Raw genomic sequence first — 12,924 nt, 5'->3', positions numbered from 1 at the left:
GAAGAAGGAGAAAGAGGAACAAAAGCAGAAAGAATGAAAATGGCAATAAATACCTAATAATAAAAACCTTAAATGTAAATAGATTAAATGTTCCAATCAAAAGACATAGGGCAGGTGAATGCAGAAGAAAACATGACCTATATATATGCTGTCTACAAGGGACCCACCTCAGAAGAAAAGACACACAGGATGAAAGTGAAAGAATGGAAAAAACTTTTAATGCAAAAGGAAAACAAAAAACAGCTGCATAGCAATAAGTGTATTTGAAGAATACACTTCAAAACAAAGGTCATAATAAGAAACAGAGGAGATCACTACATAATACTAAAGAGAATGATCCAACCAGAGAATATAACCCTCTTAAACATATATGCATCCAATATAGGTGCACATAAATGTATTTTTAAAAATATTGGAGGACTTTAAGGAAGAGATCCAATACAGTTATAGTAGAGGACTTGAACACCCTACTGACATCAGTGGATAGATCTTCCAGACAAAAAATATACAAGGTAACAGCAACTTTAAGTGACACACTAGATCAGATGAATTTGATATTAACAGAACATTTTGCCTCAAAGCAGCAGAATATATATTCTTCTCAAGTGCAAATGGTACATTCTCAATGACAGACCACATGTTAGGACAAAAAATAAACCTTAACAAATTCAAGAATATTGAAATATCAATAGAAACATTTAAACACATGAAGGCTAAATAGCATGTTATTAAACAATGAATGGGTTACCAGTGAGATCAAAGAAGAAATAAAAATTTTCCTGGAAAACCATTAAAATCAACACAAAATAACCCCAAATCTATGGAGCACAGGGAAAGCAGCCCTGAGAGGGAAGTTCAAAGCATTACAGGCCTATGTCAAGAAACAAGAAAAATCTCAAATAAAATATCTAACCCTACAACTAAAAGATCTAGAAATAGAACAACAAGAAAAGCCCAGAGGCCCTAACCAGTCTGGCTCAGTGGATAGAGCATCGGCCTGTGGACTGAAAGGTCCCAGGTTTGATTCTGGTCAAGGACATGTGCCTTGGTTGCAGGCACATCCCCAGTAGGAGGTGTGCAGGAGGCAGCTGATTGATGTTTCTCTCTCATCGATGTTTCTAATTCTCTATCCCTCTCCCTTCCTCTCTGTAAAAAATCAATAAGATATAATTTTTTAAAAAATTTTTAAAAAGGAAAGAAAATCCCAGAGTAAGTAAAAGGAAAGAAATAATAAAGATCAGAGCAGAAATAAATGCATTAATAATAAAAAACAATACCAAATATCAATGAAAACAAAAGCTTGTTTTTTGAAAAGATGATTGATGAACCTTTAGCTAGAATCATCAAGAAACAAAGAGAAAGGACCCAAATAAATAAAATCAGAAATGAAAGAAGTGAATAACAACAGACATACCAAGCATTGTAAGAAATACTAGGAACAACTATTTGCCAACAAACTGGACAACCTGGGTGAAATGGATAAATTCCTAGAAATAGACAATCTTCCAAAACCCAATCAGGAAGAATCAAAAACCTGAATAGACTGATAACAACTAATAAAATTGAAGCAGTAATTAAAAAACACTCCCAGCAAACAAAGTCCTGGACCAGATGGCTTCACAGTCCAGTTTTACCAAACATTCAAAAAAAAGTAACATGTATCCTCTTCAAACTATTCAAAAAATTCAAAAGGAAGGAATACTCTAAGCTCTTTTTACAAGGGTAGCATTATCCTAATTTCAAAACCAGATAAAGACACATCAAAGAAAGAAAATTACACGGCAATATGCCTAATGAGCATAGATGCTAAAATCCTCAACAAAATATTAGCGAATCGGATCCAGCAATACATTAAAAAGATCATACACCATGACCAAGTGGGACTTATTCAATGTCCTGTATTTTTATGACTACAGGTCTTTTACCTCATTGGTTAGGTTTATTCCAAGGTGTCTTATTTTATTTTCTTGCAATGGTAAATGGGATTGTTTTTTAGGTTCTGTGTTTTTTTTTCCAGAGTTCATTATTGGTGTATAAAAATGCCATCAATTTCTAGATGTTAATTTTGTATCCTGCTACTTTGCTGAATTCATTTAATAAATCTAGTAGTTTATTGGTGGAGTCAATATCATGTCATCTGTGAATCATGACAGTTTTACTTTCTTCTTTCCAGTTTGGATGCCTTTTATTTATTCCCTTGTCTGGTTGCTGTGGCTAGGACTTCCAATATTCTGTTGAACTAGAGGCCTGATGCATGAAATTTGTGCATGGGGGGAGGGGTTCCCTCAGTCTGGCCTGCACCCTTTCCAATCCAGGACATCCCTCTCAATCCGGGACCACTGGCTCCTAACTGCTTGCATGCCTGCCTGCCTGCCTGTCTGATCGCCCCTAACCACCTCTGCCTGCCAGCCTGATCACCCCTAACCGCGCCCCTGATGGCCTGATCACTGCCTCACTGCTCTCCTGCTGGCCTGATCGCCCCCAACTGCCCTCTCCTGCTGGCCTGATTGCCCCAACTGCCCTCCCCTGCCAGCCTGATCGTCCCTAACTGCTTGCTCCCCTGCTGGCCTGATCGCCCCCAACTGCCTCTGCCTCAGCCCCCACCACTGTAGCCTTGTCCGGAAAGAAGTTGGATATCTGGAAGATGTCCGGTCAACCCAGTCTAATTAGCATATTACCCTTTTATTAGTATAGATAAGAGTAGTGAAAGCAGACGTCCCTTGTTCCTGATCTTAAAGGGAATGCTTTTGGTTTTTTCCCATTGAGTATGATATTGGCTGCAGGTTTTTCATGTAACTCAACATTAAGAAGACATACAATCCAATTAAAAATGGGTAAAGGGCCTGGCCAGCATGGCTCAGAGGTTGAGCATCTACCTATGAGCCAGGAGATCACAGTTCAATTCCCAGTCAGGGCACATGCCCAGTTGTGGGCTCAATCCCCAGTAGGTTGTGTGCAGGAGACAGCCAATCAATGATTCTCTCTCATCATTGATGTTTCTATGTCTGTCTCCCTCCCCCTTCTTGTCTGAAAACAATAAAAATATTTTTAATGGGTAAAGGGCCTTAATAGACACTTTTCCAGAGAGGACATACAAATGGCCAATAGATATATGAAAAAATGCTCTATATCACTAATCATGAGAGAGATACAAATTAAAACTACAATGAGTATCACCTCACACCTGCCAGAATGGCTACTATTAACAAATCAACAAATGACAAGTGCTGGCATGGATGTGGAGAAAAGGGGACCCTAGTACACTGTTGGTGGGAATATAGACTGGTGTAGCCACTATGGAAAATAGTATGAAGTTTCCTCAAAAAATTATAAATGGTACTGCTGTTTGACCTAGTCATCCAACTTCTAGGAATATATCCTAAGAATCCTAAAACACCAGTCAGAAAGAATATATGCACTCTATGTTTATAGCAGAATTATTTACAATAGCTAAGATCTGGAAACAGTTCAAGTGCCTATCAGGAGATGAGTGGATAAAAAAAAGCTGTGGTACATTTACACAGTGGAATACTGTGCAGCTGTGAAAGAAATGCTTACCCTTTGCAGCAGCATGTGTGAACCTGGAAATTATCATGCTAAGTGAAATAAGACAGTCAGAGAAAGAAAAATACCACATGGTCTCACTTATATGTGGAATCTAATTTACAACATAAAGTAAAGAACAAAATAGGTCCAGAGGCATGGACACATGGGACAGACTGAGAGATCTCAGAGGGAAGGGTCGGAGGGAAAGGGAAGAGATTAATCAAAGAACATGTATACATGGACACAAACAATAGTGTAGAGAAGGCCTGGGGTGAAGCAGGGGCTGGGTGGAGTGGGGAGTAATGGGGGACATCTGTAGTACTGTCAACAATATAAATAAATAAATAAATAAATAGGAAGAAATGAGTTAATGAGGATTGTGTGCACAGAGACAAAGAGTCCTCTTGAAGTCTTACTAACATGTAAGTTGAAGGAAGCAAGCAAGTTCTGCTTCCAAAAAGACACTTAAGTTCAGTGTTTACTCACGTAGCCAAGCAGAAGGAACGTAGAGAAATGGTGCCTAAGTGAGATGAAAAGGAGTCTAGAAAGCACAAGGACAATAGAATGCAGATTCAGTGGCTGGTACATAAAAGTGCAAGCCTAACAAAGAATCAGAGGGGAGTTTTCTTGGTCTTCACTGGTATGTAATGTATGGGTCAGCAGCACGTGCTTCTCAGACTTGAGCATGCATCAGAAACAACGAGAGGACTTGGTAAAACACAGATTGCTAAACTCCTCCCCGGACACTTGGATTCAGTAGGTCTTGGGTGGGACCTGGGAAATTGCATTTCTAATAAGTACTCCGATGATACTAGTGCTCCTGGTCTAGGGACCAACTTTGAGAACCTTCGGATTAGCAGATGCACCAAGCAATATGGTTGGAAGATGCCTTTTGTCCTTGAGCAGTAGCATGTGTTTGCTTGAGCTTCCTCTGGCTGTGGGCTCACTTGTGCTGACAGATGGCTGAGGCTGCCCATTTCAAGATATACCTGTTTCTGGTTTTGTTTCTTTAGGTGCAAACCATATCATGTGATCCTTCTTGCTTTATGTCTCTGCTGATTCAATAAAAATATAAGAATGATTATTAGATATTTAAAACTTAAAACAGAAAAAATGTAGGAAAAAAAGCAATAACATCACCAAAATACTAAAAGGGTTCTAAGAATACGCGTTAATTTTAGCCATGAATTTTTAAGCAACCAAGGTAAAAATGGGAAAAAGGATGGGTGGCATAATTCTCAATATTAAACATATATAAAGTTCTTTAAGAAAGATCCATGTACTTGTGATTTTAAATAATAAGGAGGAAAGTAAAGGGCAATTCAGGAGTGTGGTATCACATGAACAATTTTTCTTAAAGATTGAAAGGAATCTTTAAGGGTATGTGTAAAGCGTGGTAAGCAGGCTGACTGAGGCTAAGTGAAAGCTAATTTTGAGGATGAGTGAGCAAAAGTCCCAACACCCAACTGGTAGTACTCTGGTAGCAAATATATCAGCTCTAGAAGACCCAATGCCTTCATGATAATGCTTATTGCAAAATCAGACCCTGGTTCCTGGAGCTAAGCAGAAACAAAGACTCCTGAACTGTTACTGGGTTGCTAGGAAAACCAGACCAGCTTCCCATGAGCCCCGGCACTGGGCAGCTCTACTCATAAAAGCAATAGCTGATAATAGAACAGGGAGTCGTCACAGGTCTGGAAAAAGTCCAGAAGGGATTCTCCGGGTTCTTGCACAAGGTCACCTGCTATAAAATAAACACCAAAGGACTTATAAAATGCCCAAGAAACACACTTATGCAAAACTAATCCAATCCTCTAACTCTGCCCATGGGTTTTGTGAGGTGTCGCCTGGCTCCAGTTCAAATTCCTGTCATACTGTCAGAGTTTCCAGATTACTGGGACATTTAGCTCAGAGTGGGCAGGACATTTTCTGTGGAGGGACTCTCTTTTGCCAGGAAGGGTGGAGTGGCTGAAATGGAATAACCCAATCAGGTTTTTAAAATTCCTATTCCTGGTGTCTCCTTTAGATTCTCATCATATCATCACGCGAATCAAAACAATGTGGAGACGTGTGGTCACACTAATGCCCCAAAGTGCCTTTTGTCCCTAGTACCATCTAGGGACAACCCCCCGCCCCCCAACACACACACACACACACACACACAAAACACACAGAAAACTAAAGTCCCCCAAATAAACACTATTTGCTTAGGATCATCAGGAAAGAGAAAGCAGCTGAGCAATTTCTACTCTTCACACAGTCATGTGACACTTTGTTTATGCTCAACTAGTAGGATAAGCATTGAAAGTACAAGTACGTAGATCTAACTTTTTTTTGGCTTGGGCTGGTTGTTTACTTTTGCCGTACTGTCAGAATTCATCATAAGTGTCTCCATTATCTTTCCCATAAATATACGAGATTCAGTGGAAAGGAGAACATTCCTCAGGCCTGCTTAATAAGCAAATTATTTTTCAACTGCTTTATCCCCTTCCTCCACACCCTCTTTGAATAAACATTTGGGAAACACAATCCTGTGGTCTAGCAATTTGCCAAGACTCTCTTTGTCCTCACAAAGGCAGGGGAAAAAAATGGACGAGCTTAATGCAGGATATGAGTTATCCTGGATAATCAGTTGAAATATCCACATCTCTAATTCAAGGCTTCCTTTGATTTATCAATGTCATATTTCACATTAAGGCCCCCAGTGTCCATTTTCTTCATTTCCTTTCTAATTATTGCTTCCCAGCTCAATAATTTGCTGTTCTATAGTTTCTGAAGTTTTGCATCCAGTTTGTTCAGCATCTTGGAATGTGATGAGAAAAGTGGTCTTTCTGTTACAAAAACCATATGGACTTTTTGTTATTTTCATTTACTCTTCCTATCCTCTCTTGCTTGTCAGTAAGTATATCCAGGTTAGTGGCTAATGATGCAAGAGATGAAAAGTAAAAGCTTTCTGAGATCATTGGGGGACGGGTCAGAAAGAATGGAGGCTCGGGTATTTGAGGCCTGGACTAAAGCCCAGTTTTACCACTTATTGGGGACAGAAACGTGTATGAATTCCATAACCTATAGGATTCAGAGTTACTATCTAGTAACTCTGAGAGATTTCAAACTCTCAGAAAATTTGACCTCTGAGGATTAAAAATAAGAATCAGCTTGCTGGATTGTTGAGGGAATCAAATAATGTATATCATGTCTTGCCCCTCTACTGTTTCCACCCCAGTTTAAGCCACTATCCTCTCACCTGGATTATTGAAACAGCTTCCACTTCCACCTCTCCTTTAACCCAAAACCACATTCAGCACAATGCAAATCAGACCAGCTTCCACTCTGTGCAAACTCTGCAAAGGCTTCACATCTCTCTTAGAGTAAAAGCCGGAGTCCTCCCTTAGAACAGCCCCCACCATTGCCTTTCTGCCAGCAACTCTTCCTACTCTCTTCCTTGCTTATTCCATTCAGCCACCCAAGCCTTCGGTGTCCCTTGAATGCCTCACCTCAAGGCCTTTGCATTGGCTCTTTGCTTTGCCTAGAATGCTCTTTACCATGCCCTAGGCCCTCAATTCACCTGATGTCAACACAGCTCAGATAGGCTGTTCCATGAAGGTCACCAACTCTCATCATGGGCATGACCACCACATCCTCCTAGTGCAGGTGTAAACTAAACCCACAGGGAAATTGATGTGTCAGGGGAATCCCTAAGCAACGGAGGATGGGATTTGGTGAACAAATGCCTGACATCCGATCCTTCAGTGAGACAGTCCTGAGACGTATTTTCCATGGGTTCTCAGGGGCCTGGAAGGAACTGAGCCCCGCTGCACACAGCAGTAAACAGCTTGTCAGCACACTCTCCACTGGCTTCCCGCACTTCCCAGTCTCACTCTTCCATATTCCTGACTTCTGCTTTCTGGGACCATCTATCCAATCTTAAATCTCAAAGTTGCATTCCTTTATGGCATTCTAAAATAAAAACCAGGGAGAGACCGGAAGAAACAAGAGTGCGGCGTGAACATGGGGAAGCAAAAGAAAACAAGGAAGTATGTGACCATGAAGCGAATGCTTAGTCTCAGAGATCAGAGGCTTAAAGAAAAGGATAGTTAAAACCTAAAAAGAAAGAAAAGAAAGATCCCAGTGCACTCAAAGAAAGAGAAGTCCACCAACACCCCTCCTTGCTTATTCTTCTAATTTAACACTCAGCTAGGCCCACCTTACCACATCCTGGTGGATACCAACTTTATCAACTTTTCCATTAAGGCCAAACTGGACTTAGTGCAGTCAATGATGGACTGTCTCTACGCCAAGTGTATCCCTTGTATAACTGACTGTGTAATGGCTGAAACTGAGAAATTGGGGCAGAAGTATTGAGTGGCTCTAAGGATCGCCAAGGATCCAAGCTTTGAACGATTACCATGCACACACAAAGGAACCTATGCAGATGACTGCTCAGTACAGAGAGTAACTCAGCACAAGTGTTATATTGTGGCCACAGTTGACCAGGGCCTTAAACGAAGAATCAGGAAGATCCCTGGAGTTCCCATCATGTACATTTCTAACCATAGGTACAAGATTGAGCGGATGCCAGATGATTATAGAGCCCCTCCGTTCTAATATTTAAGAGACAAAGTTTCTCTGCTTTCCTTCAACCAACTTTCTCTGTTGCAGGTTTATTAAACATGCTACAACATGCGTTATTGCTCCACTCACACATTTGCTGTTATGAACTGAGAACAGTTAAACACACTCACTTTTTGGTGGTGGTTTGAAAATGATATTGATGTTGTTTTGAAAATTATATTTTGTATCATTTAAAATTTTGTTACATCTTTTTATAAATCAGGTGACTGCTAAAATAAAATAAAATAAAATAAAATAAAATAAAATGAAAACCAAAAGTGAATATCCCATGTCCCCTTCAATTTGAAATGTTGGAGCCTAGGAAAGGGTATTTCTCTATTTCTTGAAGTCAGACGAAAGGCCTCCTCCTCCCTTTTCCTATGTAACTAGTTTTGAGAGTAGACAACCAGAAAATTTGAAGATGAAACATAAAAAGCATGTCCCATGGGGTAAGAGATGTGTCTAGATATTCATGAAATTACTTCCTGCTCTTGTTAACTTTAGAATCAGGCAACAGTATTTTCAAATCAGGAAGTGTTTTTCCTGGCTCACCATTGTCCACATATTTTGCTGGAGCCTGGCACATATACACATTCACCTGGAATTTTATGTTCACTGTGTGGACTGTCATGAGCTATAAAACAGCCAATATCTCCCCTTGGTATCTCAGAGAAAAGGAGGATGTTCATCTCGACATTGTTTGGAATAATTTTTTTCTCTCTGAGAAGAACAATCTCCTTGAGGCTCTAATAGAAAATAAAGGTAAAGTGGTGTATTCATTTGCTCAGGCTACCAATAACAAAATACCACAGGCTGCAGGGCTTAGACAACAGACATTTATTTTCTCATAGTCCGGAGGCTGGAAGTCCAAGATCAAGGTGTTGGCAGGTTCGGTTTCCTCTGTGTGTCTTCCCTTGGCTTGAAGATGGCTTCCTTCTCTGTGTCCTCACATGAGCACACATCCCTAGTGTCCCTGTGCATCCAAATTTCAGGTAGGAGTAGGGCCCATTCTAATGACCTCATTTTTCCTTAATTGCCTCTTTAAAGATGCTATCTCTATACAGGCTGCATTCAGAGGTGGGACAGGGTTTCAACATGTAGATTTGGGATACAGATAATCATTTAACTAGGCATGGCCTTGCCCTGTTTACTCTCACCCCTCAACCCGCCCCTCCCCCCCTCCCCCCACACACACACACACACACTTTACATTATTCACAAAATCTCAGTCTTTTCTAGAAAGGTATCTAGGATCACAGGTATCCCTGGACAAACCTTTCAGTCATGGTGTAGGTTGGCCACTTACTTTGTCTCCTGTCCTGACCTGGCCCCTTTGGTTGCTCAGGTACTGATGAGCTGACATATGAGCATATTCTGATTATCCTTGGAGCTGGTTCCTGTGAGTCCTCTGTGCCCTTACATATTATGCCAAAGCCACTCTGCTGAAGTACCCACATTCCTTGCCCCTTCATGCCATGCCCTGTCATGCTGGACCTAACATCTCACAGAAGTGGTATGTGATGTCCACCCTGCCATTCCTGCTTCTGGATATGTTGTCTCTAAGACCCGCTCAGACACTGCACCATCCTATCTCCAAAACTCCTTTTCTCAAAAGCACAAGTGCCCCTTCACCAATAAAACCCTTCTCTTCCCTTCCCTTCCCTTCCCTTCCCTTCCCTTCCCTTCCCTTCCCTTCCCTTCCCTTCCCTTCCCTTCCTCTTCCCTTCCCTCCTCTTCCCTTCCCTTCCCTTATTCTCTCTCCTTCCCATCATCCACAGAACCCCTGTGATTCTGTAAGCCTGAAATTTCAGATTTGAAATTTCTCCTCACCCAGCCCTGGCCAGTGTAGTTAAGTTGGTTGGAGCGTCATCCCATGCACCAAAAGGTGGTGAGTTCCATTCCCAGTCAGGGACATACCCAGGTTGCAGGTTCGATCCCGGTCCTGGGCTCATGTGGTAAGCAACCAATTGATGTTTCCCTCTCACATGCCATTTCTCTCTCTCTCTCTCTCTCTCTCTCTCTCTCTCTCTCTTCATTCCTCTCTCTAAAATCAATAAAGCTCTTTAAAAAAGAAAGAAACTTCACCTCATCTGAAAGAGCATGATCTGAAATGTAGAGATCAAATAGTATTTTAAGAGTGATTCCTTCAGTAAGCTTATAAATAGAAAACTATTGAAAGCTAAAGAAAAATAATTGTATAACATTTTAGGGTTTAAGAGATTTTTATTTATGTATAAATATTAAACCATTTGATCTTCCCACAGCCCTGGAATGAGGGTATTTTCTCATCTCCACAGATAAACTGAGAGGTAGAAGTTTGTCCGACGTGGCCAAGGTCAACAGTCAGTGAATGGAGGACCTAAGACTATTTCAGAGGAGATGAGACTGGATGTGTTCAAGGTGGTTTGGCCATAAACCCTAAGACTATTTCAATGCTCTTTCAAGACTGCTGTCATCCTCCGCTAACACTATATTGGAAAATGACTAAGTTAATTTTAATGTATGATGCATAAGAAATACCCATGCAAAATTAGACACTATTTTACAAATAAACAAATGCTTCCTACCTTCTTCCCTTAAATTATTAGCTACTACTTACTCTTAGCTACTATTAGCTTCTATTTATGATTATAACAACTCAGGTGATTCTTTTGGCCCCTCTGAGGAGCTGCATTGCTTTCTTAGGGCTACAGGAAGAAAGTGCCTCAAACCGACTGGCTTCAAACAACAGATTTTCTTCTCTCTCATCGTTAGAAGATAGACTCTGAAAGGAAGTGTCAGCAGGGCCATGTTCCCTCTGCAGGCTCTAGGGAAGGAGCCTTCCTCGCCTCTTCTAGTTTCTAGTCCTTACAGGCAATCCCTTGGCTTGTAGACACGTCACTCCAATCTCTGCCTCCATCTTCATGTGGTCGCCATCAGTCTGTGTTGCTTCTCCCCTAATTATAAGGATGGTAGTATGACTTCATTCTAACTTGATTATATCTGGAATGACCCCATTTTAAATAAGGTCACATTCACAGATACCACAGGTTCGGACTTGAACATTTCTTTGGGGGAAGGCAAAATTCAACCCACAACAGGCATAGGGCCATAATATTTTTACCAATATCCTAAAGATGAAGACTGTGAGGCTCAGAGAGCTCTGTAAGTCAGTGTTTCTCTAAGTTTGGCCCAACAATTGCCTGCTTCAAAACCACCTGGAGGTTTGTTACAGTACGAACGCCTGGGCCTCACCATGGAGCAGAAGAATCAAAATGTAAAAATCTGTATGTCTAATGAGGGCCAAATGTGGCTCATAGAAGCACTTGATTTGGGAAACTCCTAGACTGATCAGAGCTACTGAGGATTTTGTAAATGAGTGGTATAAACTGAATGCAAGCCTAGGCACTCAGACTTCAGAATTTTATTTCCTTAGTGGGCCCCACTTTACCTCTCATTTTCTTATTCAAGATCCTGCTTGATTATTTGCCCCAATCTCCTGTGAATGTTGGTCTTCCTTGCTTGACATACATGTCCTCTCCAGGACTTTGTGCAATGTGTACAGGTTGGCACTGCACAGCCACACCCAGAAGCCCCGTTCTCTCACCAATCCTTTGTTCCACCTCTCCCTGTCTTGTATGATTCTCTTTCCACATCACCTACTCAGCTGTCCCATCCATGTGGGGGGAAGCTAGTCCACACTCTGGTTGCTTATAAAATCTTCAGATCCTCATGTTTTATACCATTTCTTCCCAATAATTATACTAACTTTCTCTTAAGAAATATTGGGCAATTACATTTTAGATCCCTCTTTCCAAGAGATACTAATTTTGTCATGTTCATCCTCTGTTCAAGGAAGAAATATTGCTAGGACTTACAAATAATAATAATAAATGACAAACATCTACATTCTTCTTATGTGTCGGCCATTATGCCATATCATAAAGTTTCTCATGAGACCCTTCTTTGGAGAGATTACCATTTTGTGGATAAGCAAACTAGGTCTTAAAACCAGAACCAGGATTTGAACCCAGATAATTTGACAGTTCCAACTCCTCATTTCAGACTCCAAGCTCTCCATGGTGAGGCTCCTCCTTTCTATCTGATACTGACTGCAATCATCATCCATGCTTCTCTACCAACCAACCTCCTCACTATATCTTTCCACTTCCAAACACTACTCATTCCCACTTCCTGACTTCCCAAATATATCCAATTTGGGCCTTAGCATGCACTGTTATATGTGGTCTTATTTATGAACAAAGACAAGTTTGTATTCCCAGCACTCATCCTACTAGGAGGGAAGTAGGCACAGAGTAACTGTATCTTGAATGAATGAAGATAGACCATCCTGGGAATGGCACCTCCGCACACAATGGAAACCCTATACCGAGAAGCAAAAGCTCTGCTTTCCATCTTTGACTCTGTTACTTCTTAGAATTATGGCTGGACATGTACATTCATCTCCGCCGCTTGTACAAAGAAGGGTTGGGTTACATAATTTCTGAAATTTCATCTGGGTTTAACACTCTCCAAATCTAAGTCTTACTTCTTCCACAAAAATACTCCTACAACTTTAGCTCATACTGATCTCTTCTGTTCTTAATCAAGTCCATATTTCAGGACCAAAAATCAGAATACAATATGACAGAAATATTTTCTTCTACTTCTGGATATGCGAAGCAATAAAATTGTAACTTGAGTGCTAAAATATGCTGCTATGCTTGGGATGTTTTGAGAGGAACAAGGGGGCAGAATATTTCAAAATCACACAGTCCTCACAGCTAT

The 12,924-nt window shown here is 40.8% G+C and overlaps 1 pseudogene; it reads left to right on the top strand.

Moving 5' to 3' along the window:
- The first annotated feature begins 7,533 nt into the window (after positions 1 to 7,533).
- LOC139017031 (rRNA-processing protein FCF1 homolog pseudogene) lies at positions 7,534 to 8,151 on the top strand (annotated as a pseudogene).
- Positions 8,152 to 12,924: the final 4,773 nt, after the last annotated feature.

This window comes from Myotis yumanensis, unplaced genomic scaffold (genome assembly GCF_028538775.1).
Source record: "Myotis yumanensis isolate MYYU_CA2020_CCGP unplaced genomic scaffold, mMyoYum1.0.hap1 SCAF_9, whole genome shotgun sequence".
Classification (NCBI taxonomy): Eukaryota; Metazoa; Chordata; class Mammalia; order Chiroptera; family Vespertilionidae; genus Myotis; species Myotis yumanensis.
The sequence above is the reverse complement of the archived record's forward strand: the minus strand, read 5'-3'. Positions and strand labels throughout refer to the sequence as shown.